The sequence below is a fragment of the Neophocaena asiaeorientalis genome, unplaced genomic scaffold, assembly GCF_003031525.2.
Source record: "Neophocaena asiaeorientalis asiaeorientalis breed wild unplaced genomic scaffold, Neophocaena_asiaeorientalis_V1.1 scaffold336, whole genome shotgun sequence".
Lineage (NCBI taxonomy): Eukaryota > Metazoa > Chordata > Mammalia > Artiodactyla > Phocoenidae > Neophocaena > Neophocaena asiaeorientalis.
The window spans coordinates 1308431-1335279 of NW_020174788.1; the positions used below are offsets into that span (position 1 = coordinate 1308431).

The following is a 26849-nucleotide window of genomic DNA, read 5'->3' on the forward strand; positions in this document are numbered from 1 at the left end:
TTGTTGCACCTGCTGGTGGTATTAAATGGCTCTGTTTTGCAGAACATTGTGGAACTGAGGAAAAGCAGATAAAACCATAGGCCAGCCAGAGCTTGGAGTGCCAGTTTCCTCCCACTTGTACTCGAGTTGCATTAAAGAGAGCTGTGGCAGGAGAGGATAAGTGGCACCACTCCCACCAACTGGGAAAAGCTTGACCATTGTCATCCTTTGACCTGCCTCCCTTTATTTGAGGCTGTAATAAAATTGAACACTTTTATATTTTGTTATCCTGTTTATCGTATAAATTGAAAGTTGCTACAGTTCTGTTGTCTTTTTTCTTCAAATTTTGGAAATGCAGTGAAGGTAACCTGGTAGTAGTCAATCAAACTGCTACGTACTGCTCAAGCCCAGCCAATTCTTCTCTTTCATGCAGGGAGTAGTATTAACAGTAAATCTATTTCATCAGTGGCCCCTATTTTTTTTTAATGATAGTGATTCAAACAGGGCTGGCCAAGGTCCTAAGGCAACTGCTATAGATACTCCATTTTAAGTTATTCTCTTAAGCATACCTTGCATTTTTTTTCCCCATAAGTTGATTTTTTTGGTGTTATTTGCATTTTAGTTTCTAAATGGTCACATAATGTAATAGAACTGTGGAAACTACTGATCTAGTCTAGCTGACTCCAGAGGGAGAACCCTTTGCTTTTATAGAAAATATTTCATTCAGTTATTTCAACAGATAATACATTTATTATTTCTTGGAATAGTACTGTATTTTCTGAACTTGAAAAATACAATACCTGCCTTCAAGAAATTTGCCACTGCAAATTGGTGCACTTGAACTTATCATTGGTTTTCCACTTCAGTCCTCGGATGTGTTCCCCCTATTTCCCTATCTTACCAGTAAATCTCTGTTCAGTTTGCTTCTTAGAACTTGAAAACAAAGGTGATTTTCAGCTTTCTAGTTTCCCCCTATCAACTTTTCTTTAAACCAGTTGTTATTGCTGAAACAGTAAATTCATTATCCTTCCTTCCTCTCTTCTAGTAACTGGACACAAGTAGATATTAAGAATTTAATTGCAAAGAAAGATGATTTTATCTTTGCCAGCATTTCTTAGGAGTGATTTTCTGTAGTTCAAATTAGTCTGTTTAGTACCATTGCCAAGGTGCTTTTAAAAAGCTCTTAGCTGCCTCTTACATTTTCCTGTGCCCTTCCTGTTTTCAAGTAGTTTTTCATTTGTTTACTATGCATCCACTCAAAGTATTTGGCCTTTTTAATTTTAAGTACCACTTAATAGTACTCACTCCTAGGTTTTACAGTATGACTCCACAGTTGAACCTTTTTCTATGCTCTTGTATTATTTTCTTACTTATTTCCAATGTTTATTTAATATTTCCTTTAAGAAAAAAAGAGTATAGGCAGCTTAAATAACTTTTTTTAGTCTTGAAGAAATTTTATTGTTTTATCTTTAATATTTAGATCTGTCTGGTTGGAATTTACTTTTTGGCTTTGATTATGGAAGATTTCAAATATATCCAAAACTGGAGGGACTGTTGTAATGAACCTATGTGTACACAGACCTAATTTCAACAGTCTGACTAGTCTTGCTTTATCTGTGCCTCTGCCTCCCACCCCCACTCCGTATTATTTTGAAGCAAATTCCTGACACTGTATCATTTCATCTATAAGTATATCAATCTACAAAAAGTAAAGGGTCAACTTTTTTTTATCATAACCATAATACCATTATCACACCTTTTAAAAAGGCTGATTACTTAATATCAAATGCCCAGTCAGCATTTGTTTCTCATTTGCCTCATGATTCCTCTTTGATGTTTCTGAGTTGGTGGGTATATCTCTTGATTCTTTTAATGTGTAGGCTCAATCTCTGTCTTCTTTTTTTCCCTCTTAAGGTTTACGTGTTAAAGAAACTGAGTTTTTTGTACTTTCCTCAGTTTGGTTTTTGCTAATTGGATCCCATAGGGTTGTTTAAGTGTTTTTCTAACCTCTGTATTTCCTGCAATTTGGTAATTTTATCTACTCACTTGATAAATTCAAGTTCCAATTTGGGGGGCAGCAAGACTACTTCATAGATTCAAAGTACATTTTTAGTACTTGTAATGGGTCTTATGTATAAAGATGTAGCTCTCTTTAGTCTCAGCTGACATTACTTAACATTCTGGGACAATGTATTTAACTGTTTATTCTTTTTTTTTCCTAACGTGTCACTGCATATGAGCTTTCATTGTTTAGTCTAATTATGTGAATGTGTGCATATATGTATATTTTTTAAATATATTTATTTATTTATTTTTGGCTGAATTGGGGCTTTGTTGCTGCACGCGGGCTTCTCATTGCAGTGGATTCTCATATTGCAGAGCACGGGATCTAGACGCGCGAGCTTCAGTAGTTGTGGCACACAGGCTCAGTAGTTGTGGCTTCTGGGCTCTAGAGTGCAGGCTTAGGAGTTGTGGCACTGGGGCTTAGTTGTTCCGCGGCATGTGGAATCTTCTCGGACCAGGGCTTGAACCCGTGTGGCCCGCATTGGCAGGGGGGTTCTTTTTTTTTTTCCTGACTGGTGACAATGTTCTTTATTTTTTTCCTTCTTTTCTACTAATTTTTTTTTTTTTTTGCGGTACGCGGGCCTCTCACTGTTGTGGCCTCTCCCATTGCAGAGCACAGGCTCCGGATGCGCAGGCTCAGCGGCCATGGCTCACAGGCCCAGCCACTCTGCGGCATGTGGGATCCTCCCAGACTGGGCACGAACCCGTGTCCCCTGCATCGGCAGGAGGACTCTCTACCACTGCGCCACCAGGGAAGCCCTCTACTAATTTTTTTTTTAAACATCTTTATTGGAGTATAATTGCTTTGCAATGGTGTGTTAGTTTCTGCTTTATAACAAAGTGAATCACCTATACATATATCCCCATATCTCCTCCCTCTTGCGTCTCCCTCCCACCCTCCCTATACCACCCCTCTAGGTGGTCACAAAGTGCCCAGCTGATCTCCCTGTGCTATGCAGCTGCTTTCCACTAGCTATCTGTTTTACATTTGGTAGTATTTGTAAGTCCATGCCACTCTCTCACTTTGTCCCAGCTTCCCCTTCCCTCTCCCCGTGTCCTCAAGTCCATCCTCAACGTCTGCGTCTTTATTCCTGTCCTGCCTCTGGGTTCTTCATTACCTTTTTTTTCTTAGATTCCATATATATGTGTTAGCATACGGTATTTGTTTTTCTCTTCCTGACTGACTGCACTCCGTATGACAGACTTTAGGTCCATCCACCTCACTACAAAAAACTCAATTTTGTTTCTTTTTATGGCTGAGTAATATTCCATTGTATATATGTGCCATATCTTTTTTATCCATTCATCTGTCGATGGACACTTAGGTTACTTCCATGTCCTGGCTGTTGTAAACAGAGCTGCAATGAACATTGTGGTACATGACTCTTTTTGAATTATGGTTTTCTCAGGGTATATGCCCAGTAGTGGGATTGCTGGGTCCTATGGTAGTTCTATTATTAGTTTTTTGAGGAACCTCCATACTGTTCTCCATAGTGGCTGTATCAATTTACATTCCCACCAACAGTGCAGGATGGTTCCCTTTTCTCCACACCCTCTCCAGCATTTATTGTTTCTAGATTTTTTGATGATGGCCATTCTGACTGGTGTGAGGTGATACCTCATTGTAGTTTTGATTTGTATTTCTCTAACGATTAGCGATATTGAGCATTCTTTCATATGTTTGTTGGCAATCTGTACATCTGCTTTGGAGAAATGTCTGTTTGGCTCTTCTGCCCATTTTTGGATTGGGTTGGTTGTTTTTTTTGACATTGAACTGCATGAGCTGCTTGTAAATTTTAGAGATTAATCCTTTGTCAGTTGCTTCATTTCCAAATATTTTCTCCCATTCTGAGAGTTGTCTTTTCGTCTTGTTTATGTTTTCCTCTGTTGTGCAAAAGCTTTCATTAGGTTCCATTTGTTTATTTTTGGTTATATTTCCATTTCTCTAGGAGGTGGGTCAGAAAGGATCTTGCCGTGATTTATGTCATAGAGTGTTCTGCCTATGTTTTCCTCTAAGAGTTTGATAGTGTCTGGCCTTACATTTAGTCTTTAATCCATTTTGAGTTTACTATTGTGTATGGTACTAGGGAGTGTTCTTATTTCATTCTTTTACATGTAGCTGTCCAGTTTTCCCAGCACCACTTATTGAAGACGCTTTTAGTGCATTATATGTTCTTGCGTCCTTTATCAAAAATAAGGTGACTATATGTGTGTGAGTTTATCTTTGGGCTTTCTGTCCTGTTCCATTGATCTATATTTCTGTTTTTGTGCCAGTACCATACTGTCTTGATTACTGTAGCTTTGTAGTATAGTCTGAAGTCAAGGAGTCTGATTCCTCCAGCTCCGTTTTTCTTTCTCAAGATTGCTTTGACTATTCGGAGTCTTTTGTGTTTCCATACAAATTATGAAAGTTTTTGTTCTAGTTCTGTGAAAAATACCAGTGGTAGTTTGATGGGGATTGCATTGAATCTGTAGATTGCTTTGGGTAGTATAGTCATTTTCACAATGTTGATTCTTTCAATCCAAGAACATGGTATATCTTTCCATCTGTTTGTATCATCTTTAATTTCTTTCATCAGTGTCTTATAATTTTCTGCATACAGGTCTTTTGTCTCCCTAGGTCAGTTTATTCCTAGGTATCTTATTCTTTTTGTTGCAGTGGTAAATGGGAGTGTTTCCTTGATATCTCTTTCAGATTTTTCATCATTAGAGTACAGGAATGCAAGAGATTTCTGTGCATTAATTTTGTATCCTGCTACTTTCCCAAATTCACTGATTAGCTCCAGTAGTTTTCTGGTAGCATCTTTAGGATTCTCTATGTATAGTATCATGTCATCTGCAAACAGTGACAGCCTTACTTTTTCCTTTCTGCTTGGGATTCCTTTTATTTCCTTTTCTTCTCTGATTGCTGTGCCTAAAACTTCCAAAACTACGTTGTATTATAGTAGTGAGAGTGGATAACCTTTTCTTGTTCCTGATCTTAGTGGAAATGGTTTCAGTTTTTCACCATTGAGAATGATGTTGGCGTGAGTTTGTCTTATATGGTCTTTAATATGTTGAGGAAAATTCCCTCTATGCCTACTTTCTGGAGGGTTTTTATCATAAATGGGTGTTGAATTTTGTTACAAGCTTTTTCTGCAGCTATTGAGATGATCATATGGTTTTTCTCCTTCAATTTGTTAATATGGTGTATCACATTGACTGATTTGCGTATATTGAAGAATCCTTGCATTTCTGGGATAAACCCCACTTGATCATGATATATGATCCTTTTAATGTGCTGCTGGATTCTCTTTCTCAGTATTTTATTGAGGTTTTTTGCATCTATGTTAATCAGTGATATTGGCCTGTAGTTTTCTTTCTTTGTGACATCTTTGTCTGGTTTTGGTATCAGGATGATGGTGACCTCACAGAATGAGTTTGGGAGTGTTCCTCCCTCTGCTACATTTTGGAAGAGTTTGAGAGTGATACATGTTAGCTCTTCTCTGAATGTTTGATATAATTTGCCTGTGAAGCCATCTGGTCCTGGGCTTTTGTTAGTTGCAAGATTTTTAATCAGAGTCTTGATTTCAGTGCTTGTGATTGGTCTGTTTGTATTTTCTATTTCTTCCTGGTTCTGTCTTGGAAGGTTGTGCTTTTGTAAGAATTTGTCCATTTCAGGTTGTCCATTTTATTGGCATAGTTGCTTGTAGTAATCTCTCATGATCCTTTGTATTTCTGCAGTGTCAGTTGTTACTTCTCCTTTTACATTTCTAATTCTATTGATTTGAGTCTTTTTCCTGTTTTTCTTGATGAGTCTGGCTAATGGTTTATCAATTTTGTTTATCTTCTCAAAGAACCGGCTTTTAGTTTTGTTGATCTTTGCTATTGCTTCTTTCATTTCTTTTTCATTTTTATTTCTGATCTGATCTTTATGATTTCTTTCCTTCTGCTAACTTTGGGTTTTTTTACTTTTTCTTTCTCTAATTGCTTTAGGGGTAAGGTTATTTGAGATGTTTCTTGTTTCTTGAGGAAGGATGTATTGATATAAACTTCCCTCTTTGTACTGCATTTGCTGCATCCAATAGATTTTGGGTCGTTGTGTTCTCGTTATCATTTATTTCTAGGTATTTTTTGATTTCCTCTTTGATTTCTTCAGTGATCTCTTGGTTATTAAGTAGTGTATTGTTTAGCCTCCATATATTTGTATTTTTTACAGGTATTTTCCTGTAATTGATATTTAGTCTCATAGCATTGTGGTCAGAAAAGATAATTGATACCAGCATAGTTTTCTAAAATTTACCAAGGCTTGATTTGTGACCCAGGATATGATCTATCCTGGAGAATGTTCCACGAGCACTTGAGAAGAAAGTGTATTCTCTTGTTTTTGGATGGAATGTCCTATACACATCAAATAAGTCCATCTTGTTTAATGTATCATTTAAAGCTTGTGTTTCCTTATTTATTTTCATTTTGGATGATCTGTCCATTGGTGAAAGTGGGGTGTTAAAGTCCCCTACTATGATTGTGTTACTGTCGATTTCCCCTTTTATGGCTGTTAGTATTTGCCTTATGTATTGAGGTGCTCCTATGTTGGGTGCATAAATATTTACAATTGTTATATCTTCTTCTTGGATCGATCCCTTGATCATTATGTAGTGTCCTTCTTTGTCTCTTCTAATAGTCTTTATTTTAAAGTCTATTTTGTCTGATATGAGAATTGCTACTGCAGCTTTCTTCTGATTTCCATTTGCATGGAATATCTTTTTGCATCCCCTTACTTTCAGTCTGTATGTGTCTCTAGGTCTGAAGTGGGTCTCTTGTAGACGGCATATATACGGGTCTTGTTTTTGTATCCATTCAGCCAGTCTGTGTCTTTTGGTTGGAGCATTTAATCCATTTACATTTAAGGTAGTTATCGATATGTATGTTCCTATTACCATTTTCTTAATTGTTTTGGGTTTGTTATTGTAGGTCTTTTCCTTCTCTTGTGTTTCTTGCCTAGAGAAGTTCCTTTAGCATTTGTTGTAAAGCTGGTTTGGTGGTGCTGAACTCTCTCAGCTTTTGCTTGTCTGTAAAGGTTTTAATTTCTCCATCAAATCTGAATGAGATCCTTGCTGGGTAGAGTAATCTTGGTTGCAGGTTTTTCTCCTTCATCACTTTAAATATGTCCTGCCAGTCCCTTCTGGCTTGCAGAGTTTCTGCTGAAAGATCAGCTGTTAACCTTATGGGGATTCTCTTGTATATTATTTGTTGCTTTTCCCTTGCTGCTTTTAATATTTTTTCTTAGTATTTAATTTTTGATAGTTTGATTAATATGTGCCTTGGCGTGCTTCTCCTTGGATTTATGCTGTATGGGACTCTCTGCGCTTCCTGAACTTTATTGACTATTTCCTTTCCCATACTAAGGAAGTTTTCAACTACAGTCTCTTCAAATATTTTCTCAGTCTGTTCCTTTTTCTCTTCTTCTTCTGGGATCCCTATAATTCAAATGTTGGTGCGTTTAATGTTGTCCCAGAGGTCTCTGAGAGTGTCCTCAGTTCTTTTCATTCTTTTTTCTTTATTCTGCTCTGCAGTAGTTATTTCTACTATTTTATCTTCCAGGTCACTTATCCGTTCTTCTGCCTCAGTTATTCTGCTATTGATCCCTTCTAGAGAATTTTTAATTTCATTTATTGTGTTGTTCATCATTGTTTGTTTGCTCTTTAGTTCTTCTAGGTCCTTGTTAAATGTTTCTTGTATTTTCTCTATTCTATTTCCAATATTTTGGATCATCTTTACTATCATTATTCTGAATTCTTTTTCAGGTAGACTGCCTATTTTCTCTTCATTTCTCAAGTCTGGTGAGTTTTTACCTTGCTCCTTCATCTGCTGTGTGATTTTCTGTCTTCTCATTTTGCTTAACTTACTGTGTTTGGTTTCTCCTTTTCGCAGGCTGCAGGTTCGTAGTTCCCGTTGTTCTTGGTTTCTATCCCCAGTGGCTATGGTTGGTTCAGTGGGTTGTGTAGGCTTCCTGGTGGAGGGGACTAGTGCCTGTGTTCTGGTGGATGAGGCTGGATCTTGTCTTTCTGGTGGGCAGGTCTATGTCTGGTGGTATGTTTTGGGATGTCTGTGGCCTTATTATGATTTTAGGCAGCCTCTGTGCTATTGAATGGGGTTGTGTTCCTGTCTTGCTAGTTGTTTGGCAGGTCTAAGTCTGGTGGTGTGTTTTGGGGTGTCTGTGGCCTTATTATGATTTTAGGCAGCCTCTGTGCTAATGGTTGGGGTTGTGTTCCTGTCTTGCTAGTTGTTTGGCATAGGGTGTCCAGCACCGTAGCTTGCTGTCGTTGAGTGCAGCTTGGTCTTAGCATTGAGATGGAGATCTCTGGGAGAGCTTTGGCCATTTGATATTACGTGGATCCAGGAGGTCTCTGGTGGACCAATGTCCTGAACTTGGCCTCCCACCTCAGAGACACAGGCCTGACACTCGGCTGGAGCACCAAGACCCTGTCAGTCACATGGCTCAGAAGAAAAGGGAGAAAAAAGAAAGAAAAAAAATAAAATAAAGTTATTTTAAAAAATTATTAAAAATAAAAGAATTTAAAAGTAATTTTTAAAAATGGACAGACAGAACCCCAGGACAAATGGTAAAAGCAAAGCTATACAGACAGAAATCACACAAAGAAGCATACACATACACACTCACAGAAAGAGAATAAGGAAAAAATATATATATATCTTTTTCCCAAAGTCCACCTCCTCAATTTGGAATGATTTGTTGTCTCTTCAGGTATTCCACAGATGCAGGGTACATCAAGTTGATTGTGGAGATTTAATCCGCTGCTCCTGAGGCTGCTGGGAGAAATTTCTCTTTCTTTTCTTAGTTCGGACAGCTCCTGGGGTTCAGCTTTGGTTTTGGCCTTGCCTCTCTGTCTGTAGGTCGCCTGAGGGTGTCTGTTCTTCACTCAGACAGGATGGGGTTAAAGGATCAGCTAATTAGGGGGCTGTGGCTCATTCAAGCTGGCGGGAGGGAGGGGTACAGAATGGGGGGCGAGCCTCTGGCGGCCAAGGCTGGCATGATGATGCAATGGGGCAGTGGACTCTTAACGACTGTGCCACCAGGAAAGTCCCATCTATATATTTTTATAGTAATTTGCTAGCTCTCCAGACTTTTTTTATTAAATTTTTTTTGGCTGCTTTGGGTCTTTGTTGCTGCATGCAGGCTTTCTCTAGTTGTGGTGAACGGGGGCTACTCTTCATTGTGGTGCAGTCTTCTCATTGTGGTGGCTTCTCTTGTTGCAGAGCACAGACTCTAGTCCTGTGGGCTTCAGTAGTTGTGGCAGGCAGGCTCAGTAGTTGTGGCTTGCAGGCTCAGTAGTTGTGGCACACAGGCTTAGTTGCTCTGCGGCATGTGGGATCTTCCCGGACGAGGGCTCGAACCCATGTCTCCTGCATTGGCTGGCAGATTCTTAACCACTGTGCCACCAGGGAAGTCCTACATACACTTTTATATTTAGACACCTCCATGTGATGTTTACTGGATCTGGGAAGAAATGTGGTTCAGAGATCGCAACTGGATTGAAATCTTACGTCCACCACTAAGAAATAGTGATCTTGGGGATTGGGACAGTATCTCCAAACTTTCCCATATATAAAATAGGATGGTATTTATTTTACAGGGTTCTTGTGAGGATTATATTTATGTGAAACACTTAGCATAGCACTTGACATAAAATAAAGTGTTGAAACACTGTCATTATTGTATAGTTTAAAAAGTAATTTATAACAATTTATAACGTGTAGAAAAAAGTGAAAGGAATATAGTATTTGAAGGAGTAAAGAAAATGTCAGAGTAGATTATTTACAAGTATATAAGAGCTGTGTCTTAATCCATAAATCATCATTTTCAATGTATATTCACCTCAATAGACGTGTTAAGCAATGTATAGGAGAACTTATAAAAATATCTGTAATATATGCCTTATGTTGTGTTCACCAAATCACAAATGCCTTGAATATTGTAAAGCATATTACAGAAATAACTCTTTCAAAAGACATAAGTAAGGAATAAAGTCTTTGGAAGGACATATTGCATTTCCATCTGCTAATTTTTATTCAGCTTGTTTTGTATTTTCTCAAGATTTTAAAGATGCTGCTAATCTAAAATATTTCTTCTAAAATATAAAAAGATTTATTTTGTGAGGGCAATTTGAAGTTGACAGTCTATCCTTAAAGAAACTGAACAAAATCAAGAAAAAGAATCCTCTAAAATGTGATATCCAATTCATAATCTCTGATAATGGATGAGCAGTATATATAAGGAAAGCACATTGCAGTGTGCTTTCCAGTTTTTCAGTACACTCTCCCAAACTGGCAAGAAATTCTTTTGGCTTACTAGAGCCCTTTAGCCAGAAAATTTCATACAGGTAAAATAACATAATGCATTCCCATGTATTGATAGCTCCGCATGACTATGACTGTAGTAAATATGAGTGATTTTGTTAATGTGCAACAATAGCCAAGAGTGTTTTGTACTTAAGAGAAGTCTAGTTAGCCAATTATTTTGGAGTGTCTTCTCTTGACATACAAATTGTATTTAGTTTAGAAATTCTTAGGAGAGTAAGTTCTACCTAATTCTAATATAAATAATTTTTTTATAACTTCCACACAAACTCACCATTATGTGATAAACGTGTATGTATGCATTTAAAAATGTTTCACTCCAAAAATTTCTCGTCCAGATAGGGTTTTTTTTTTGGCCATGCCTCATGACTTATGCAATCTTAGTTCCCCGACCAGGGCTTGAATGGGACCCTCTCAGTGAAAGCATGGAGTCCTAATCACTAGCCTGCCAGGGAATTCCCTTAGGTAGCTTTTATTTTTATAATAGAAAGAAGACATATATTTAAAATTCAATTTCTTATTTTTCTTGCTCTTTGTTTCTATGCAGTTTTAGCAGTTTTAGCAAATCATTAAAGAACAGTGCATATTCATCACTTGCAATTTTTAAAAGTGACTTAAGATTGTATGATTAAAACTTTTAACTTGAAGTTAAACCATAATGGTTAAAAATAATATCCTTAGTTTGATATCTTTGGTTTATAGTTGTAAGTTTGGTACTGAATGGGTTTCTGAAGTGTGGCTCATTTCTTATGAAGCCAAATAAAAATTTTAATCCTATAATCTGTTCCGTCTGCTGCCTCTGGGATATAAGCTCCTTGAGGGCGGGGACTTCGTTTTGTTTACTGCTATATTACTTACTCCAAGTACAGTGTGTGACGTACAGTAGGTGTTCAATAAATATTCTTTTGAATGAGTATGTTAAATTTGATAAGTTGTTTTATATTACTGAGGAAATCTCTTAAGTACAGATATTTCTAATAAAAACAAATCGTTATTGAGCATTTGTCATGTGCCAAGAACAATAGTGACAACATTATTATTATTCTCAATTTGTGGTTGAGGAAAATGACCACAGAGAAGTCCAGAAACTTGCCCGAAGTAACACATCTAGAAAATAGAGTCTAGATTTAAATCTAGTGTCTGCTTTCAGAACATATATTTAACAGTTTTTGCTAACTTGTACAAGACATTATTCACTGTAATAGAGGTGAATTACTAGTGTATGCCTTAAACAAGTTAAAAATTACTTGAAAAAAGTTTATAATAAGCTTCTGAACCAAATTCAATGAGTATTTATTCCTTTCTTCCGTATATGTACCAGTCATAAAAGAAAATTTTTCTGGCCTCTTGTAATACTCTGAATAATGTAAGTAGGATGCCCCTCAATGATCGAGAAGCAAACAGTTGTAGGTGAAAAAGGAAACCTTTTTTTTCTTGTAATGAACTTGCTCACTGTAATTAATCCTAAAAAAAAATGTCATGACAGTCATGAGCTGTAGTATGTGTTTCAGAATTAGTCCCCTGTAGCCAGCTTCCACAACTTTAATAAGTTTCACACAATTTTTTGATCTTTATATTGTGGTCAGTTAGCTGTGCCTGTAGTGCTATGTCTTATTACCCTGATTTATGTACAACTTTTCCCAATTTTTCTTATGCTCAGATTGAATAATTTGGGAATAATTTTCCTTAGTTTGTTATGTACCTATCCAAGGAGTATGTTTTTGGCATAGGTTTTGTTTAAATGGTATATAATAACTGAAAATACATTACTGATATCCTTACTAATCTTCGCCATATCTTATAAGGATCTTTCAGTGAGTGCTTATTAAATATCTACAACAAGCACTGTACAGTACTGTAAACTGACTGACAGACCTTATGGTTCCAATAGCAGCTCATGATTCTGTGAAGTGGATGCACATGACAAGCACATGAAACAGACAGAATAATATAAGATGATATGATATCTGAATTTGGGGTATAGGTATATATACTGTAGAAATTCAGAGAATGGAAAGAACAATTAAGACAGAGCAAAGGCTTAATGAAAAAGATAGATCCTGGTATTTCAAAATATGTGTTTGCTGAAAGGAGGATAAGGCCAAATAAGGAATCAAACATGGAGTGAAAAATCTTAAACACAGGTCAAACGATGTGGGCTCACTGATAAGAACCTACTCCCAAATGGTTCCAAGCAGGGGATGACATTACTGAATACTGTCTAAGAAGCTGTTCTGTTGCAAAGGGAGGTCCCCCTTCTACCCCAATCACATAGTCCAGATTAAATAATTTAAAGTGTAGATGTTTGCTGGTTTGTGTTTGTTTGAGGGGAAATAAATTATATAGGCTTCAAAATTTTAGTAGTGAGGTTCTGGAAACAATTTCCTTCATGTCAGAAAAATTGAGCCTAGTTTTTGGGATTTGGAAATGCATTTGAGTAAATCTAAGTTTAATCGATCATGGATGAAAATGGGGGAAAAAACTATTGCTGACTTAATATTTTTAAGTTTTAAATTTTATTTAAAAATTTTAAATTATTTGAGTTCACTTACAGGTAGTTTTACAAACTTATCACTGCTGAGGTGCACGATTTCTCATTGTATTATTCTATTGATAGGATTTCTTAGTTATATACTTTCAGTTAGTGTTTGATATTTGGCAGTGCATCTGAACTTAATCACATAGAAGTGAAAACATCTATAAGTGATGTGATCAAACTACAACGTCAAGCATTTGTGTCTACAAAGATGTAGTTTTCACATATTGTCCCAGTGCAGGATGTTTCATAATTTTCTCATTCTCTTAGAAGGGTTTTATGCTTTTTTTTAAGCTTAAGTAATTTTAGTACTTTCTTTTAGATTTTTTCCTGAAGGAGTCTCATAATACAGTTAATAAACTTACCTTAATAGGGTATTTTAAATAGGGTGCCACATATTTTAAAAGATAATTTGTTATGAGTATGCCCAAGCTGAGCAAACTTCTTTGGGTTTCAGTTTTATTTTTAAATGAGGGGTGGGAGGAGTAATTTGAGGGCAGATATCATAAGTCAAGAGACTTTTTGTGCATTTCTGTATGAAACGGGCATAAGGTCTACCTTCCAGGAATGTTGAGAGAATTAAATGAGTTAATATATTGTGAAAAGGTTTACCATTGTGTTCTCAGTAAATAAGATATAGGTGAACAAAAACTGTCATTCCTTAGATTAGTTCTAAAGAGTAGGAATTTAAAAGTTGGCAAATAATTTTAATAAACTTTAAACCCCTTTAACAGTAAAATTTCTACTGTTATTTTAGTAGCTACTCTTTTATTATACCTGTAAAAACTAGAATTGGGATTTATAATGCTAACAATTCTTATGCTATACTCTTTTTAATACACTGGGTTATTTGATTTGCTTCTGAAACCAGTTTAACATATGACATCTCTTGATAAGAAAAACATCACACTGTCCTTACTTTTTGGGAAAAAAAAATTGATTTACTAAGTAACCTGAGCAAGTGACCTTAAGCAACCGTCAGCAGTAGGAAAGATTGTTTCACAATTAAACTTACACACAAAACAATGCAAGTCTGAAGCTGCTTAAAGTAGAGAAGGACTGTTTCTGGTTGTTGAATAGGAATAATATTCCCATACTTTAAAAAAAATATGGACCTCAGGAGCTTACGCTTTCAAAATTTATTAGAAGTTGCATTTGAGGAACTTCTGCTTGAATTGTTAACGTGTGTCATAAGATATACAGTTGAATTTGAAATGACTGGTATTTCCAGAACAATTTTCAAATAAATACGTTATGCTAAATATTTAACTAAAAGTTTTTCTAGCAAGTGGGAATGGGTGTCCTAGTTATTTAGAGTCATAAATAGAACATTACTGTTGTATCTAAATATAACATTTAGCTAGCTTTTATTAACTTTTGTCATTAAAAAAATGGTAATAGATTACTGTTTTTCATGAGAACTTTGTAACTAGAATAATCCTAAGAGAGTCCTTGAGGGTGTGATTGGCCTATTTATAAGTTGTGTGAAATGTTTAACCTTGAGGATTTTTTACTCATACAAGTACTTAACATTGCTTGACATGTTAATGTGGTTTGGGGTGTGTGTGTGGTAGTTGGTGTACCAAAAGAATGATTTGCATATGCTATGCTACTAATTGTTCTTTTTTACTATAATTTAATTATAAAATAGAATGATACTAATTATAAAAAGTCGGGTGAGCCTAAATTTCATAATGCATTTTAACTGTGATAAACTTCCTTTACATTAAAACTGATGCATTCTATATCTAAAAGCATAATGTATAGTGTTCACTCTATCAAAACTCTTCGATGCTTTAATGGAGGAATGATTGCACTTGAGAAAGCTAGTTACTGCCTAATTTGACACTGAAATAAATGTTCTCCAAATTATAGAATCAAGAAAATGACAGCTTGAAATGAAAAAGAAATAAACCAATCAATCCTTTCATGAAGTTTGACTTTGTTCCAAGTTATTTGTGTTACTTAGAGGGGTAGTTTTAGGGAAAAAAATGTTTTTTATTGCCGTTAAGATTCACATAGCATGAAATTAACCATTTTAAAGTGTTGAATCCAGTAGCGTTTAGCACATTCACAGTGTTGTGCAGTGAGGCAGATTTTTAAATAACTTTTTATTTTGAAATCAAAGTTTTAAGAATAGTAAAGAGAATACTTGTATACCCTTTATCCATATTCACTAATTTTAAAGATTTTGCCATAATTACTTGTCATTTCCCTCCTTCTACTATTTCTCTGTGCGTGCGCACACACACACTCTCTCTCTCTCTCTCTCTCTCTCTCTCTCTCTCTCTCTCTCTCTCTCTCTCTCTCTCTCTCTCTCTTTCTCTCTTTCTCTCTTTCTCTCTTTCTCTCTCACTCACTCACTCATCTGATCCATTTGAAAGTAGGTTACATGACCCCTTTGCCTCAAGACTTAAGTGTATTTTCTAAGAACAAGGTTTATTCTCCAAATGGCTATGATATAGTTAGCAGATTCAGAAGATTTAACGTTGAAACAATAATTTTATCTCCCTGTAGCCCATATTCCAATATTGCCAGTTATCCCACTCCAGTACAGGATTCTATCCGGGATCATGTATTTAATTGTCATGACTCTTTACTCTCCTTTAATGAAGAGTTCCTTAACCTTTCTTTCCTAACAAAAATGACACTGGCACTTTTGAAGGTTACAGACCAGTTATTTTATAAAATATTCCTCAATTTAAGTTTAGCTGATACTTCCTCGGGTTATGTTTTCTGAGCTGGAAAATTACATTAAGTGATGCTGTGTCCTTTTCAGGGGGAAAACAATTTCTATATGTTGCTCAATAGTGATGTTAATTTTGGTCACTCAGTCAAGGTGTTGTCTGACTCCTCTACCATATAGTAACTATTTATCTAATTGCAAGTAATAAGCAGTCTGTGGGGAGATACTCTGAGACCCCCTCCTCATCAGACTCCCCCCCTGGATTTAGCATCTACAGATGATTGCTTGAGCCAGTCTTTACTATAATGGTTAAAAATAGTGATGCTCATCCCTCCCCTTTTCAGAGTTATCAGTTTACTTTAAGCAAGAGCTGTTATTTTTTTTCTTTCCTCCATCCCTCTCTCATGGATTTTCATTTTATTGAGTGGATTGTAATCCATTACTGTCTGCCACTTATTTCAGGACTCAAATTGTCACTGATGTAGCCAGTGAGAGCCCCGTGAAGCTGGCCTGTATCCTTTCGTCATGCCATTTTATTTTTTTTTCACCCTTTCTGGCACAAGGTGTTTCAAGCTTGTCCTGTATTTTCACTGCTTCAGCCCTGGAGTCAGCCATTTCTGCAAGGACCCCTGGCTTTGGTTCTTTTTAGCAGTGGGACAGATTTTAAAAAGAGATTTTTTGGTAGATTAGAGAGATTTTTGTCATAATTAAGATGTTGCTAGAACTTCTTACATGTAGGAACACCTACAGTACAGAGAGGTGGCACATGGGATAAAGACCTCTTTGGAAATGTGGTGATGGTATTTTTCTTTTGGATAATTAAAGTTTAACATTTTGTTTTCGTATTTTTAAACCTTAAGAGAATAAGATTTGTGAAGGATGCTGCATTGCTATTCTCTCCTGCTATTCCCACATCCAGCAATGTAATTTGCTTTCAGTGAATCAATTAAGTATGAAAAGACAAAAATCAAAGCACTTGCTATACAGGTATATACACTGTAGATAATCTGATTATGTCAATAAAATGCTGTCACAGAGTACACTTTTCCTAATGGTATTTCATGTTACAACCATCTACCTGTACTTCACATACTTTTTATTATATCTCCTGTTTGGCTTTTGAATTGTTTATACTAGCAGCTGATTACTGAGTAATTTAAGTCTCACTTAATTATGGCAGTACTGTTCTAATTAGAATGCTGGATGTTGGTGCTTTATTTAGCTAGCAAATGTAAAATACTTATGTTTGTGATATTTGTAGAAATAAGTATTGAAGATTACTTTCCTGTAGATAATCTTAGGATGTATAGCTTAAGTGTAGACTTATGCCTACTTTACCCCCAAACCAAATAGATAAAACTCATTTGGAATATGAAACGCTTTTGACTTAAATTGGAAAAAACTGGCCATATGTTGAGAGTCTCATTTTCTGAACAATTAAAAAAATAAATATATATGCATAAATGTTAAAACGCAGCAAAATTACACAATTTTAAATAATTAAATAAAAGTAATTTGAACATTAAGAGTTAGAAGAGCTTGAGAAATTTGCTGGAGATACAACACTGGTGTTTGAATTTAACATAGGTAATATCCCTTTGTTCATGTTGAGATTTATAAGGAATAATTTGAAAATAATAACTACATAATTAACATTCCATTTAGACTGATATTTTTCAGATGAGTTTTTTAGAATAAATGGTGATGATCATCTTTTAATGAATGAGTTATATTCTTAATGCTTAGATAATCTCTGATAGAGAAAACTCAAATTATAGGTGTGCTTCTCATGTCAGATACCCATACAACAAAGAGAATGACGTGTTGTACTAAGGATTGCAGGAAGCCACAGGACAACCTGGCTTATTCACTTAATGAATATTTACTGATCATCTGGAACTGTTTCAGATACTTGAAGTATATTTGTAAGCAAGTTTTGGTGGGGAGAGATAAAAAGAACAAGTAAGCAAAATAATTACGTATTTTTTGAGTGTTATGAAGAAAAGGGGCTGAAGTAGAGAATGATGAATGGGGCTGTTTTAATTAGGGTGGTGAGATGAGACCTGAGAATATGGTATCTACATTAAGACTTAAAGAATTTAGAGCACACAGAGTAAAGGAGGAGTGTTCCAGAGAGAGGGCATTATGGAGTGAGCAAAGACCCAGAGTGGGGAAAGAGCTGGTGAGAAAGTTAGAGAACAATATGGTAAGAGCATGTGGAAGAGAAGTGATAGGCTCAGGGACTTGTAGGCCATTCCATGGAGTTTGGATTTATTTTAAGTGTATAAAGCCAGTGAGGAATTTTGATAAGCAAAGGAGTGAAATGATCTCACTTATGTACCTTACTCTTGGTACTGAGTTGAATAATAGATTGAGGGTGGGGACAAGAGTAGGAGGGGGGCACTGGTTAAAGTCATGATTATAGCATAGCAGTTAGGAGTGTAAGCTCTGGACCTTTATCTGTGGAGTCAGATCATCTAGGTTCAAATACTGAGGTCACTAATGGTTGTGTGGCCTAGAGTGAGATAACCTCTTTGTACCTCAGTTTCCTCATCTGTAAAATGGGGATAATAATACTGTCTCATAGAGTTGTTAGGAGAATTAGATGAATTGTTTTTAAAGGGCTTAGACATTGCCTGGCCTGTAGAGTTACATAAGTGTTTAAGAACCAATAAACAAATATATATGGCCATCTTATGGAATAGAATGTGAAGCAGGCAATAAAATGTGCTCATTTACCTCTGCCATTTGTGTTACTTTGGAAGGAACACACAAGAATTACTGCTATGCAGTCTTTGCTTTGCTCAGTTCTTCTGTGGTAATAGATTGTGCCAAGTGAGGGCCTGGTCCAGTATGTATGAGTTTCAGTTAACAAGGTGCCATGCAAAGGGAGGGCTGCTTGTGTATTAGAATTCCAGCATCTAGAGAAGTGAAATTCATGATGGTCTCAAATTCGTAGTTGATACTGAGCATGAGTAGGAAGTTTAAAGTGTTTGAAGTTTTTTGGGGGGTTTTTTTAGCCTTCAATTTGATATTTGGCTCTTTACATGTTTCTGTGGGACACAGAAGTTCTATGCCAAGGTATCTTAACTTTTTAAGTCTTTGCTAGGGGTCAGTAAGCTAATTTTAAGGGATATATAGTAAATTAACAAGTCTTTCTTGCTGTGATTCCAAAAAGCCTGAGATTGAAACATTCTATGTCAGCTTTTTAAAAAAGAAATTTTGTGAGGGTAGTATTTCTTATATCATTCTCTTTTGTGTATTTGTTGATCAGTGGGTGTTTATTTTAGTCCTCTCTATTCATATCTTAATCTCAGCTTCCTTATCTTCCATCCACCCCTCTCTGTTACCAGGAGATCATAGATTTCATTTATGTATTCACTGGTCAGTTACTAAATACCCATTTTATGTGAGGCATTCATTGTTAGGCACTGAGAGGGAAACAAAAATGCATAACATGGAGTACAGTCAATTCTGATTATTTGAGGTAGTTATGTTTTAAAAAGTCACTGCAAACACTGAACCTTTGTTCATAGGGGAAGTACAAGGTTAGTTTCCTGTAGGCCTCTGGTCACATTTTCATCAACCAATTATTAACCTTCTTTTATGTGTGTTTCTGTTTAAAGTCACCTTCTCTAATATTGTTGATTCATTAACATTGAACTCAGGGCCAAGTACACTATACTTCATGTCTTATCTAACATAGGTATATTCTCTGTAAGGCACATCATAAGCTTCTTACTTTTAGAAACACTAGACAGCTCTTCAGCAGTCAGCTTGGGGGCCATATTAAACAATGAAATCAAGAAAAATCATAAAGATGTGAAAAAGCAGTACTGAATAGACCAGAGAAAGGATGTTTGTTTACAGTACAAGAACTCAAACAAGAAGACAGAGCATCAACTTTTTGACTTCATCTGGGAATGCATGACAGATGACTCAGATGTTTTGCTGTACTCTTCACAAATGACCACAAAAGCACTGTGAATATTGATTTTGGTGTTAAAAATACATTTCAGTGAGCAAATATAAACTAACAAATACAGAGTCCTCAAATAATCAACTCTACTTGCTTTTTAAAAACTTATATTTTATTAAGGGAATTAAGATAAATTCATACATAGCCGTTGTACGGGCAGAATATAATTTATAATGTTTATTTCTTCATAGGAAAGGGAGACTATGGGCTGGAAAGAGTCAGGAAGTCTTCATTTTTACATCTTTGTTTAATACTAGGCTTGATTTTAACTGAAAGAAGAGGTGGGGATTCCAGGAGTGAACAGTTACTCAGGTAAGAAAGTAAAGGGCATGTTTAAATTCCAACTAGTAATACAGTATGATTATCCTGTAAAGTAAATGAAACAGAAGTAGTGGGAGAAAAGGCTAGACAGATAGGTTGAGTCCAGATTATGTAGGTCCTGATCACCTGCATGATCAACAAGGACTTTTTTTAGTCAGAGGAAAGAAGCTATAAGGATTTTAATCCTTTTGTTTAATTAGTCAATAAATATTTATTAAACATCTGCTGTCACCAAGCCTGTTCCTGGTACTGGGGATTTTAAGTGAGTTAGACAATTTGTGTCCTCTGGATGTTTTCAGTCTAGAAGGGGAGACAGGCAAGTAAACAAACACGTCCATTATATAGTGCACTGGTTTTAGTTTTAGTTCAAGGTAATAGAAAGCACATAATGTGCTTTGCTGTGTAGAGCACATAGGCAGATCCCCAGAGTTGAAGGAAGATTTCTTGGAAGAAGTAGCATTTAAGCTAAAATCTGATGATAAGGTGGGATTAGGTGGGGGGGATGGGATGTTTGGGCAGAGGATTTAGAAACAGAGGGAATAGCATGTGCAGAGACCTGGAGAAAATAACAGTGATGGGACTGAAGAAATAAATTGGTATCTCATATGAAGGAATGTGGACTTCATCTTGAAGGTAATAAGGAAGACTTTGCTGGATTTAAAATGGGAGCTGAGATAGATAGGATTTGTATTTCAGCAAGAGTTCACTTTGTTTCTAGCCTGTTGGAAGATAGAGGGGAAGCAGAGAGACTGGTTACAAGGTTGTTGGCAGGAATCCCTGTGAGAAATGGTGGTCACCCTGGACCAAGGTAGTGGCAGTGTGTGTAGCTAGAAGTGGATGGACATATTTGAGAGATACTTAGAAAATGGGGTTGAAAAGACCTGGGAATGGATTGGATGCTAGCTAGAAGACGGGAGAGAAGTAATCAATAGTGATGTTCAAGCCATAACCCAGGATGGTACTGTTCACTGTACAGGAGGAGGAAGATGTTTCAAGGGGAAGGTGGTAATGAGTTTGTGGTAGACTAACATGACCAACACTAAATATTAGGAAGATGAATCTGATTGTGCTTTGGAGGATGAATAAAAGGAGAATACACCTGAAATAGAGAGATTGTTAAATGCTTTTGTAGGAGTCTAGGCTAGAGGTAGTGCCTGTATTTTTAATGCAGATTGAACAGGTTCTGGAAATTAATGGGAAGTAGGCATTGAGGGAAAAGACTCCTGAAGATGACTCCAGACATCCCAACAACTGCACCCAGCCTGCCCAGCTTTATGATGTGCCCTGAGATTATATATCAGGATGCAAAACAGTGAAGCTACCTTCATGTTGCTACCTCTCAAATACATAGGAACTAACATTTTATTGTTAAAAAGCAGCACTAATTTGTAAGAATAATCATTTTTTTCCCGCTCTTGGGACTTTCTTTTGGGGTATCTCATATATGTATTTAATTGATCCTTGTGGAAAATGTTAGCTCTGCATGAGGGAGCCTAGAAAAGCAGCTACCAGTGTGAGAGTAAGGGGCCATGGGGAGAGGCCATCCATCTCTTTTCCTGAGCTCTTTGCTGTGGTTCTTCTTGTTCAGCTGTGCATTATAAAATATCATAAAATAAGTAAAATATATAGGAAATAAAGATGTTTAACATATGGTTATTAAATGAGGATTAAGAAATTAAAACTTGAAGCTGAAATAACGTGAGAACTTTGAAGGGGTTGGAATAAAGTTTTAAAGTTTTTTAAAACCCAATGCAGAAAGGACTTTACAAAAAGAGTAAAACAGATGAGTCTTAAAATAATATTGAGGGAATTCCGTGGCGGTGCAGTGATTAGGACTCAGTGCTTTCACTGCCAGGGCGTGGGTTCGATCCCTGGTCAGGTAACTAAGATCCTGCAAGTTGCATGACACAGCCAAATTTAAAAAAAGAAAAAGTATGTGTATAACTTAGATCAACAATAAAGTTCAATCAAGAGTTTTTTTTAAGTGTGATAAAAATAAATAAGAAGTAAAGCAAGGTAAAAGGCTGAAAGCCAGTCAACAGATAAGAGTTTAAAAACATAAAAGGTTTTCATTAGGTTAAAAATGAGAAATAACAGATACTAAAAATAATGGTAAGGTAAAAGGTATCAACTGACAATATTTTTGGAAGTTTGGAAAAAAGGGCCTTTTTAAAAAAATACATCAAAGTGGGTTTCTTGGGACACTTTCAAAATGTCCCAAGGGAAAAGGTGTCTTGTCCCCAAAGTTTTAGAAATGTTTAATATAGTCCCTGTTGGAGATTCATAATGCACTTGAGAATAGTAAAGCCTCCAACAAGTGTTGCAGTAATAAAGTTGCCTTTGTTTTACATAACATTTCCTAAACCTTACCATGTAACACATTTCTCACACAACACCTATTAATGTCTCCCAGAGTATTTTTCACAAAACACTAGAGTACTGTTTCAAAAGAAAATGAAAATCTTAACAGTTACAGAGATATGTGATAAAAAAAAGTCAGCTGGAAATAAGAAAATGGTTTTGGGTTGGGACTGGCATTCATTCCTTGGGTATGTCTCCTGTTGAGGCAGCAGTGTTCTGCAGGAGCCAGGGGGCAGAGAGCAACCTGATACCTTTACCTTCTGGCCCTCCATCCATAGCTGTCTTCTTAGAAAGCTTTTTATCTGTGCAGACAGGGCATTGATATAACACACAAGCTGCTGAGGCAGGGGAGTGCAAGCTGATCCTCCTCCAGCCAATGGACACTTGCAAGTGAAAAGAAGTTTTATATACAAGTACTGTTTTTCTTTTCTTTAAAAAAAGATCATGTTTTTTCATTATGTAAGTGAAATTTTAAACAAATGTGCCTCCACCCCAACACTTCTTACGGGCTTTTTTCCTTTAGGCTTTGTCCACATGCACATGTGTTTTTATATAGTTGGTAGTGGTTAATGTTCATACAATTTTGTGTTGTGAGAGCTTTTTTCCTATGGCCATGAAAGGAAGAATTTCCTAGTGGTGGCTGCCTCTGCCTGTTCTGTTGCTACATTGTTCCAAGCACCATTTCTGCAACATCTTGGGAGGAGCTTTTCATTCTGCTTCCCTGAACCACTCAAAAAGTCTTCCCTTTTTCCAGCCTTCCCAAACCTTACTGCTGCCAGAGTGCCTCTCTGGAAAATAATAACTCCTTAGCATTGTGGGACTAGCCTATGTTGGGACAGCTTTTTTCTAAGCCTATCGTCTGCTGCCCAGGTCATGTTAGCAGTGCTTATGCTAGAGAGACATTAGAAGGGCTTCCATATAAACCATCAAGATCTGTGAACATCCAGACATTTCCTAGTATAATGATTTTGCTGTTACAGAGGAAACAGGATAGAGAAACTGGGTGTCATGGCTTTTCTAACATCCTTTGTTCAGCTAGACACCTCATGGAGTGGGCCTTATTTTTGGTACTTTGAAGCTCAGAATTCTGCAACTTTTTCAGTATCCCCAAATTGTAGATATAAACTTCATCCTAAATATGTTTCTTCTTATAATAGCTTAAAAGTCTTTGTTTTTTGTGTAATTTGCTTTGGGATGTGTGGCTTCAGTAGCTGATATTTATGAGTTAGTTCAGTGAATCCAAAAAAATTAGAGACATTATCAGATGATGTCAAGATTATCACTACAGGAGAAATTGCTGCTTAATGTAAAAATAAAACCCTAGCTCATGGTTGGTGGTGTACCAAGATTAAGGAGAGTGAACTTCAAAATACAAACTCTGTTAAGCATAAAATGGCAGTTCTGTGCTAGGGCTTGTATTGATACTTGTCCTGTCTCTTAGTGAAACTCATTTCCAGATCTTTGGCCATTTTTAAATAATAGCCATCCTGCCTTGTTTTATAGTGACAATAATCTTCATTTCAGTGTGCACACCGGGGTCAGATAGGCTGCCAGTTACCATGACTGTAAAGTCCCACAGCAGTGAATGAGATGGGTAAGTAATAAGTATTAATGCCAGTGTACTCTAAGGAGCCATATAAAGAATATCTTCAAACTAAAAATGATAAATACTGGCAGAAAAGTAACCATGTGTGCTAAATGCTTTACATGTCATTTCATTTAATCTCTGTAATACATAGGAACTACCTTTCAGATGGGGAAACTGAGACACATCAGTGGTTGATTTGTCCAGGGATCTGAGACAAGATATGAGCCCTATTCATTTCTAATAAATTATTGATCAATTAATATACATATCACTTTGCTTTTCTACAAAATAACCATAAAAGATGAATCAGATCATGAAAATACATAGATGTGCAATGTTTTCCTCTAGTGTGGCCCTTGTGTTTTGGAACAGTTTCTGGAGTCAAGGCTCATTTTAATGTCTGAATAAGGGCTGCTATAAAATGGGTTATGTAATTTGCTATTGCTAACCACTGAAGTTGTAAGGAAAGAGAAATAGTTTTATAGTTTCTCCCACAGGTCATAATTTAGTTGTGGACATCAGGATGTTTTTCTTGGCTTATCTCATCCATGTAGTTTTCCTTTGCACATCTGTTACATAAATTACTAAACTATTTTCTTGAAAAGTTGCCAGTTTAAGTCACACTTAATAGTGATCAAGGGGTTGGTACCTTTTGGAAAAATGAATTAAATGACAGACTTTGAGGGGCAGAAATCCAACTACTATCCCAATTTAAGTTTTTTTTTGTTTTGGATCAATTCCTGTATTTTTTGAAAATTGAAATAATTATATGTGGTTTCTAGTGTTTCCCAAAAGACTTTATGTTGGACTATAAATATTTAATGATCTTTCATATAAAATGAGGTATTTTAGTTACTGCTTCTGTAAATTATCTCTCCAGTGATCAATTTATGTATACATTCTAGTCTGGTACAAAGTTTGCCATTTGAAATTAAATTTGGAGTATTGACTTCTTTAATGATTATTCATCTTATGTACCCTTACCTTGAATTCTACATAAACTATAAAATAATGATTTTTCTGGGGGTTTTTTTGGGGGGGGGGAAATTCATAAGATTTATTATTTCTGCTAGTTACATGTTAGGACTACTTTATACTTAAATGATGAACAAGTCAGTTAGGAATCTCAGAAATTTTAGATGTGGGTCTGGTTAATTTTGGCTTGTGCAAACTGATACTGAATCAATACTGGAAATTTTCATGGAATGTTTGGTAAACTGTTACATAAGCAAGGGCCCAAGTATTTTTTTAATGCACATTGTGAAATTGTGTAGATTTGGAATGCTGGTTTTTAAGCTTGAAATCTTTAGATAAAGATATCATTTAGAATACTGATAATCTGTAATGGCTGTTTTTAGAGATGGGAAGAGAAAGTACGTTATAAGTCGGTGTCAGTTACTGATAAAAGTTCTTAGATAAAATTTTTTTACATTACATTTCCTACTGTGTAACCATTCTCCTTTCTAAATTACGGTAGAGTCTTGATAGATTTTTCTGTTCAGAGTTTTGACTTTTTATAACAGATCTTAGAAGATTTGTTAACAGAAAATAATGTATAATTTTGTCATGATCCAAATCTGACTTGCAGTATGGGAATTAGTCACTTAGCTAATAAGCCAGTCACTGGCATCCACCTTGCAGCTCAGCCCTGTTGTGCTCCAGTTCTGGGGCTGTGGTAACACCTTAACTTTTTGTGTGTGAAAAACGACTCAAAAAGAGAGCCAACCTCTGGTACTGGTATTGAATGTGGCAGAGCCTAAGAAAATGATGATTCACAGGCAGAAAATAGAAGTATTACGTGTATTCAAAGAGGAACACATTTAAGGGTTTGGTAGTACCTTGGACTGATGACACAATCAAATCCATATGGAATCAGTAAAAGAAATTTATGGAAAGTGTTCTGCCATGCAAAAGTTTCTCACCTAAGAGATAAAATTTAGTGAATCTAAATATTGGTTACCCTGTGTTAAGGAAGTATAATATGCACAGGATACTTTAAGTTTTGATTGAATCTGGGAGATTGTCAGAAGTCTACATTAACATTTTTATTTTCACAATTTTAAAGATACACAAAGGTCTTCAGCTCATCTTTCAAGAATGCTACGGGTTTATTATCATTCCTTCTACCTGCAGAGTAGTGTTTAGTGTTTATTTTGCTCTCTGTTTGCCTTGTCCCCCCCCCCCCCCGGAATAGAAAACAGTTTTGTACAATTTATCTTTCCACTTTATCTGTAAGTAGTACAAATGCAGTGTAAAATTTTGAGTTAAGATTACGAGAATATTGAGCCATATCTATCAACAGTGTTCAGTAATAGTAAAACATCACAGGTGATTAAAATTCTATAGTTCATTTCTCCACTCCATGATAATACTGGTCTGAAGTATTTATTGAAATTGAAGGCCAGCATCACTCAGAATGGATCAAAGAATTTGGTAGTAGAATTGATGTGAGAATAGCTTTTGATTAAGAAAAGAGTATAAAGTCCTTAATTTTCTTACAACTTAAAACAATTAGAATTTCAAAAAGAGTTATGTCAGTTAGGAGTACTTTTCATAATAATATGTGGGGAGGGAACAATTAAAATGGTGTTTTGAACATTAATACATTTTCTGTGGTTTTAATGTCATATTTTAAGTTAGAAGCTTTAAAAAGGACTATGGGACCCCCTTCCTCCCTCAATAAAACCTGGCAGCAGATTGCTCTTTAATATTTATTTGGGTTTATTTATTTATTTTTTTACTGTGATAGCTAAAGGAAGAGGTGTAATATTTCAGTGCATATTCTTGTTGATTATTTTTAGAAGTAGCAATTAAATATTATAGCATTTTAATGTTCCCTCTTGAAAAGTGAAGAAGAGAACAGAAGGTACATAATCCAGCACAGTCCTCCGTGAAGTTATAGGTGAAGTTATAAATAATATGCACATGAGCATACTACATACCTATAAGTGGATTGAAATAGGGCATTTTTTTT

At 36.0% G+C, this 26849-nt stretch overlaps 1 protein-coding gene across 4 annotated transcripts in view; it reads left to right on the forward strand.

Moving 5' to 3' along the window:
• Positions 1-26849, forward strand: part of CLINT1 (clathrin interactor 1) — a 65092-nt gene that overhangs the window by 3567 nt on the left and 34676 nt on the right. The window contains exon 1 of one of the 4 annotated variants that reach the window (XM_024760127.1): positions 19897-19917. The exons of the other annotated variants lie outside the window; for them this stretch is intronic. The gene's annotated coding sequence lies outside the window, so the exon portion shown is untranslated. Of the gene's footprint in view, positions 1-19896; positions 19918-26849 lie in introns of those variants that run through there. 4 annotated transcript variants of the gene reach the window in all.